At 32.8% G+C, this 7,646-nt stretch overlaps 1 long non-coding RNA gene across 1 annotated transcript in view; it reads right to left on the bottom strand.

Annotated features, from left to right (window-relative positions):
• Positions 1–1,989: 1,989 nt before the first annotated feature.
• LOC128249833 (uncharacterized) overlaps positions 1,990–7,646 on the bottom strand; it is a 38,540-nt gene continuing 32,883 nt past the window's right edge. The window contains exon 3 of the long non-coding RNA XR_008265959.1: positions 1,990–2,112. This is a non-coding gene — a long non-coding RNA (uncharacterized LOC128249833). The remainder of the gene's footprint in view (positions 2,113–7,646) is intronic.

Raw genomic sequence — 7,646 nt, 5'->3', positions numbered from 1 at the left:
TATATATATATATATATATATATATATATATATATATATATATGTGTGTGTTTTTATATCATTAATAAATTCGTAGAACTCATCAATAATATATTCAGGAAATCAATATTTAATATTTCGAAAGATATACATCCAACATAACATGGTAACATAATAAATTTAAAAGTTTAAAACATAAATATACGGAATATAAATATGAATACATATAAAAATCTAAAAATAGATATATATATGTTTAAATATATATGCGTATAAAAATTTATGTATAAATAAGCATGAATATTATAAATTCTAAAATATAAAATATAAAGAAACCTAAAGTTTAAAGAATAAAATATCTTATGATCGTTTCGCGGATATTACTACAGTCATGGCGTTCAATCAAATGATAATATAAATGATATATATATATGCATACATATACGTACATACATACATGCATACATACATACATACATACATGCATACACACACACACACGCACGTACACACACACACTTATATATGCATATATGGGTACAAGCCGTCACAAACCGTAAACAGCATGAAATACGAAAACAAATGGGTTGATACGCAAACAACAAGAGAATCAAATGAAAAACACGAAAGTAACATAAAGAACGACCCTTCATCAGTTATCGTCTATCAGAGTCCAAGGTTAATCTGTGTCAAGGGGATTTTCTCTGCGTTCTTTAGCTCTGTTACTATAGTAATAGTTCGCGTACTTTCTGATCAGACCTCGTGTATATATATATATATATATATATATATATATATATATACATGAGGGTGTGTAATATACATATACTCACATATACATTATCCACTTGGATGTACACGCAGGAGAAAGAGCTCTCAAATATCTATTGGCCTTAATTGTTCGGAGTTGATGATACTCTCCATGATACAAAAATTTTCTTGCTATGAGCGGTTCTTCAGAAGACAAAAGTTTGGACATGATCATGGAAAAAGCCTAATATTACTACATCAATCAATCAATCAATCAATCAATCAATCAATCAATCAATCAATCTCTCTCTCTCTCTCTCTCTCTCTCTCTCTCTCTCTCTCTCTCTCTCTATCTATCTATCTATCTATCTATCTATCTATCTATCTATCTATCCACTTTTCTAAAGAGAGCCATCACTTCAATTTTGCAAAGAGTATTCGTGTGTATGCACGTGACTCTTCAGGTTCGCTTGATTTTGCAAGACTTCTTGCAAATATTACATACCAAAAACTTGTTGACATTATGTTAGTCTTTGTGCACTTTCAGAGCCGCTCAGCTTTGTGACATAATTGACATGAAATGCAGACTGTTGCAGAATAATCCTGTAACTTTTTGCTTATGTTGAAATGCGTCTAAGACTGAGATCAATTCCTGTTGGCGATGGAGTTTGATCTTTCAAGATGGATTATTCGTTTCTCCGTGTTTCAATTGCTTAACAAGCATCATAGATCAGTCCTTTCGAAACCAATCGATTTTTCGACAATTGCTCTCAGATTTAAACATTCCCTCTAAGAGCTGTAAAGAGTATTTGATGAAATCCCTAAAAGGTTTTTAAGCTTTATCACGTTGCAACTCCACATAAGTCAACTGCTTCGATAAACTGTCATCTTTCATCTTAGTAATGGTGCCCAGTGGATCTGATTGCGTATGTGAAATATCTCCGTACTGAATGACTTGGCTCGCTGTAGAACCCCCCTCACACGTACTCACGCACGCACGCATGTATGAATGTTTGTGTCTGTGTACATATGTGTATATATGTATACACGTGCGTGGTGGACTTGGCATAATATGCACAAAAACACACATACATAAAGTCAAGTGCAGTGATTAGAATCATACTAAAAAAAAAGAAGCAATAAAATGCAGAATAGTTCAAGGTGTTAAGGAAATCTAAAAAAAAAAAACGAAACAAAATAATATTAGCAAAATTTTCACAGATCTTTGTAATCTTTTGGTTGTAAGCAAACCTTTTCACCGATGTGCCAACTGTTACGTATATCTCATATCCATTATTTCACTGGAATTGTAAGTCGATGTAGATTTTCCAATAATTCAAGTCACTATGAGACAGTGTATTGCGTGTGAATATATGGGTACATCTGCAAACGAAGAAATATAATCTTTTACTTGTAAAGAAAGAAGACAATTCAGTTGACCTCTAATTTCATTCATTTAATGTTGTCTCAACCAACAACAATGAAAATTAATTCTCAAATGAAGTTTGATATTGTTAATTTAAAACCGAATTTGATCATTGGAATCTGAATCGAATAATAGAGATCTGTATGGGAGAATGGATATTTCATTAAGTACAAAATAAAGTCAGAAATTTCAACACTGATACTATACCAAATTCTCACGTTTTGATTAAAAAAATATAAAACTCTGTTTTGTTTTTATTGGATTACTGTCTGCAATGCTTGACACTAGTCTTCTTTCCAAATGTTTAGAACAAGAGAATATATTTTGTTTTCTTCAGTAAATATTTCTTTTACTTTTGTATATGTAGACGCGTTTTATTTGTCTACTTCTGTGTGCATGTGTATTTGTTCATGTATGTGTTGTGTAAATGGATTGACTGTTTGTAAAAGAAGAGAGAACATATCATTGAATTGCTGCAATCATCTTATGGGGAACTTTACTCATGATGAGTACAAAATACTTCGAGACTAGTGTACTTTATTATTACAAAATGTAAATACAACCGTGTTCAAGTTTTACTAGAAATATTGACACATTAGCGATTTATAATTCATTTAAAATGTATCCAACATCTGCAGATGTCACCGAATTAAATACTTCCATTTCAGACAGAACGTAATTTTCAATCTATCAAAAATTGGCTGAGAGGCATACAGTCTAACGCCACTGACACCTTAATTACACATTCTTGATGTCCCCTACTTAAAGAAACAGTATTTCGCCAGTAAATTATTAACTCTTTTTTGTATTGTTAAACTTGTCTTTAAAGTACAGTTACTAGTGGAATGTAGCTCCTTTCTTTGCCGTTCCATAGTGATTTGGTAAGAAATAGTGAGGTAGAAACACATGTACATCCGTCTTGCATTTATTATAATCAATATTATGGTGTTGTTCTTATTGCTGTCCATGACGATGATGATGTGATGATGATGATGATGACGACGACAGAGATGAAAGTTATTTTTATTTTTATAGCAATACGATACCACTACTTCTACTGTCTTCCATTTCATTCTTATAGTTAATGTATTTGAAATTATCCATTTTCATTGATGCCATTTACCACCAACGCCATCTACGCATCCGTCGCGACACTTTTCATACCATTATTATTGTCTTTCCTTCTTTGTTCACCCTTCCCATAACCAGTTACTCATCCCATACTCCTCCATGTGATATTTCTACTACACTTTCTTTTTCATGGCCGCTGTAATGTTAGTATCGAAGTCGTCACTTGAGTTTCTCCATTTAAAAGGCACTACCTTATACTCTCTTCCTTCTTTCCACCTTCAGCAATATTGTTGATGCCATTGTTGTGGCTTATGAAACAAAAAAATATATGGTTAAGACGGCGAAATAATAGTGTCTATTTTCGTAATGTAGTAGGCAGTAGAACTATAATTTATGATGTATTTAGTGCAGGAGTATATAATAGTGTTCCAAGAGTATATAATAGTGTAAGACAGAAGTGTCAAACGCGTTTGGCTTCGCAGGCTAGGCTGAAGAATAAAGTAGATTTCGCGAACCGTATAGGAACAATTATTCCTAAAAACTCTATTCATAGTGTTGGCCAAAAGTAAATGGATAAAGTGGTCAATATACATTAAAACAATTTACTAACAATAAAGAAAGAGAAGAATACGAGATGATACAAAATTGGTGTTCAGAGATGTGTGAGAAAATCTTGCATGTTATATATAATCCTATTAAAAGTACTTACAATGAGAGAGATATCCTGATTTTACTAATCAAAACCAGTTCTAATCACAAATCTGGCTGGGTTCCGGCTCTGAACGTAAGCTTGCTATATATATATATTTTAAAGATTTTTAAAGTTAACATTTTTTTTTATATAAATAAAATTGAGATGGGGGCTAGACAAAATACTTCTGCGGGTCGGATATAGCTCAAGAGAAGTATGTTTGACACTCCTGGAATAGGAGTGTAGAGTGGCAAAGTTTACTTTAGTGATATATAAATGAAAAGGTACGGAATTGTAGAGTATTGTAGTGTGCAATTTAGTGTTTGGATAATTTCATGGCGGTTTATGCATCAAAGCAAGAGGTTGTTATAATATTGCAATATTATCAGTTTGAATTACTTCTGTACTGGGGATTTGTATTTTCCTTTGTTACAAAGTAGATGAAATGAGAATATTGCAAAACTCATAATACTGTAAGAAAATTTTAGTTCCTATGCTGCAAAAAATTACATATTGATAATTGATCACTTCTCTCTTATTGCAACCTTAGCTATAGTCATGATTTCTGCTGTTACCTGAAAGAAATCCTGTTCTCTCAGAAGCTGTCATTCCCAGCTGCGTTAGACAGTAAGACAACATTTCGAGCATGAGTGTGAGTCAGTTTCTTGTGGCTAATAGATCTGATGTTCTGAAGGAACTTGTTGCAAAATTAATCTAGAACATTCTGGTGTTTCTATGTATTGTTTCGTGTAGATTAAACAAAGCACAGTTTCCAGATTGTTAAAATCATGATAATAATCTGGAACATCAGAAATAGAAGCTATTATTCAAAGACTTTTCTAAAAGTGGCAAAATTATTTTTTAGCCTAATGGATATAACAATTTCGTCATCCTTAGTTTAGAGGTAAAGGTTTTTAATTAAAATCAAGTCCAGTGCTATGAGTAACTCCAGAAATAATATATCAGATGATGATCGCAAAGAGGAGATTAATTATTCGAAGAATGATACTTGTCTAATTCCTTAAGAAGTATGATATTTGAAATTGTGTCACATCTTTTTTTATTTTCTACTACTAGTGTGGAATAAATGTGGTATTTTGCCACTTGATCAAGGAAGTCCTACCAACCTTTCTAATCAATGTTGTTTTCCGAGATTATAAAACTCAAGTTTCGATTTTTAGCTATTAATTTAATTGATTTTGAATCAAAATTTGCTATATATCGAAAGAAGGTGAGTATTTTGATAAGAATTTACCCCTTACCTTTAGTATGGGATTAAAAATATAAATTTCTGTTAATGTCTCATGTGGAGAACGTAAACAAATTATAGATTTGTATATTTTGTCGGATTATTTATCTTTTTCTACATACTCTTTTGATGTCCGCTCGTCATCTGGTGTCTTATTTGTAGAAGTGTAGATAGTACTAAGCTGGATTTTGAACAAAACCCTTATTTCTAAATTAAGGGCAACAATCCTGTTATTTTTTATTTAACTTACATTCAATTTTTTTTATCAGTCTGTATACCCTTTCTTCATTTCTTCCTCTCTTTCTCTTTCATTTTCTCTCTCTCTCTTTTACCCACTCTCAGATAAAGTATAGAGGGCATCATTCTCAGTAACCTGCCATCATTAGAACATAGCGTCTGTAAGCAAGAGGACTGTCTCAATTGTTCAAACCAAATACGCTTGTGCTGGAATTATCCTCCTGTATATCATGCACTTATTTGTATTATCATGAATTATCATGCACTTATTTGTGCAAAGCAATGCTACATAACGAGAGCACTGCATAAATAATGAGTATTTAATCAGCATGAAATTCTGATTATAATTTTTGTATGGCTAACATATGGCTCTCCTACAAGTTCTACGGATTAATTGTTACTGATGCGGATTCTAGTCAGATACTTCGGATCCCGAATTATTATAATCTGAGAAATTCGTCTCTCATTATCCCACAAATGAAAGGCGGTGAATTAGCAGAATGTTAAAATCTCAGACAAAATGCCTAGCTATATTTGTTTCAGCTCTTTAAGTTCGAATTGAAATCCACTTTATTTTTCATCTCTGTGTTCGATAAAAATGATGTACAATTCAAGTACCGCGATCGATATAACCAATTATTTTTCTACCCACAAAATCACTCACCCTTTGCTTAATTTAGAAACAACTATATCTCAGATGAAGGATGCTGGATTGGCAGTATATGAGAGCGTCGGATGTCCTGTTGTATATAATTACGACCCTTTAGGTACTGTGTTCAAAAACTGTCGAGACAATCTTTGCATTTCATTCTTCTGGGCCAATAATATAAAATACCAGCCAAGTAGTGGGGTTGATATAATCGACTGGACACTCTCCATAATATTCCTGTCATTGTGCCTAATTTTGAAACAAATATATCTCAGATTCGTTATGTTTCACAGTAATCGTTGAACTTTTTCTTCTAAATATTCTCCTATGACTGTTGCTTGAACACATATGGATTGGCTTTTTTATTTTAGAAACATTAGATAAATACCAAATCGTCAAATGTAAATCCTCTACAATCTTATATGCAACACGACCAACAACGACAACACGATTATTTAAAGAATATCATTAGTTAAAAAAAATGGTTAAGCTCTGTGCTCAAAAGCTGATTTCAAGAACTGGTCACGATTCTCAATCAAAGTTATTTCCACTACTTGAAATTGTTGATAACCTTCGAAGTAGCATTTTGTTACCCACCAAACAACAAACAAACAAAACAAGATATAAACAACAAAACAAACCAAACCCTTGTGCCTAAGGGGAAAATACTCAGTAATTTCAGTTAATGAAATAACTTATTTTCATTGGAAGCTGATAATCATATGGTTAGTAGTGTATTTTCAAATTTAATTTATAGTTGAGCGTCCAGATAATTGTATAATACTGTCATGTAAACACTCTAGATTCTGTTAGCGTTTATCAATTTATTTAAATTTAATTGCCGTTATCTCCATTGCATTATTTAATCACTGCCTGCGCTTCGTGTATTACTATTGCCTCTGTTATTCTGCTATCGCTTCAATTGTTAATTTTATAAGAGATTGCCTTATAGCTTTCTGAGGCCTTTCATATAAATTGAAAATCAAAATGCTTGACACCTACCAACTTGTACACACACATAGTCAAGCATGCTGTCGCTTGTGAAAATGTTATAAGCCATTCACTGCCTCACATACATATACCACAGTGTCTCTTTTCTTCTTCCTTCCTTTCTTTGCTTTTACTTTCTGTGTACACACACGCATACACCTCCCCCACACATTTGCTTATTAAGGTAGCTTGAAAGTCTGTTAAAAAGTTCACCTAGCAATAATGTGGTTTTAGATTCGATCTCAATACACGACACCTTTGTCGAGTGTCCAGTTATAGCTTCACGTTAAGCAAAACATTGTGAATGAAATTTGGTCGGCAGAGGCTGTGCAAAGACCCATCCCAATATCCCAATATACATTCCATATATATAAATCCGTCCACCCATCCATCCATCCATCCATCCATCCATCCATCCATCCATCCATCCATCCATCCATCCATCTATCCATCCATCCATCTATATCCGTTGTGCAGTTCATTCGGTAAAATTTGAACGCTCATACGTCGCTCTGATGATATTCCACTCAAAATCTTCAATTGAGTGTGAATTGAAACAATAGTAGGCAATGTTAATTAATTAACAAATTAATCTCATCCATCA

Source organism: Octopus bimaculoides, chromosome 1 (assembly GCF_001194135.2).
Source record: "Octopus bimaculoides isolate UCB-OBI-ISO-001 chromosome 1, ASM119413v2, whole genome shotgun sequence".
In the NCBI taxonomy this organism is placed as follows: Eukaryota; Metazoa; Mollusca; class Cephalopoda; order Octopoda; family Octopodidae; genus Octopus; species Octopus bimaculoides.
This window is presented reverse-complemented; position numbering and strand designations above follow the sequence as displayed.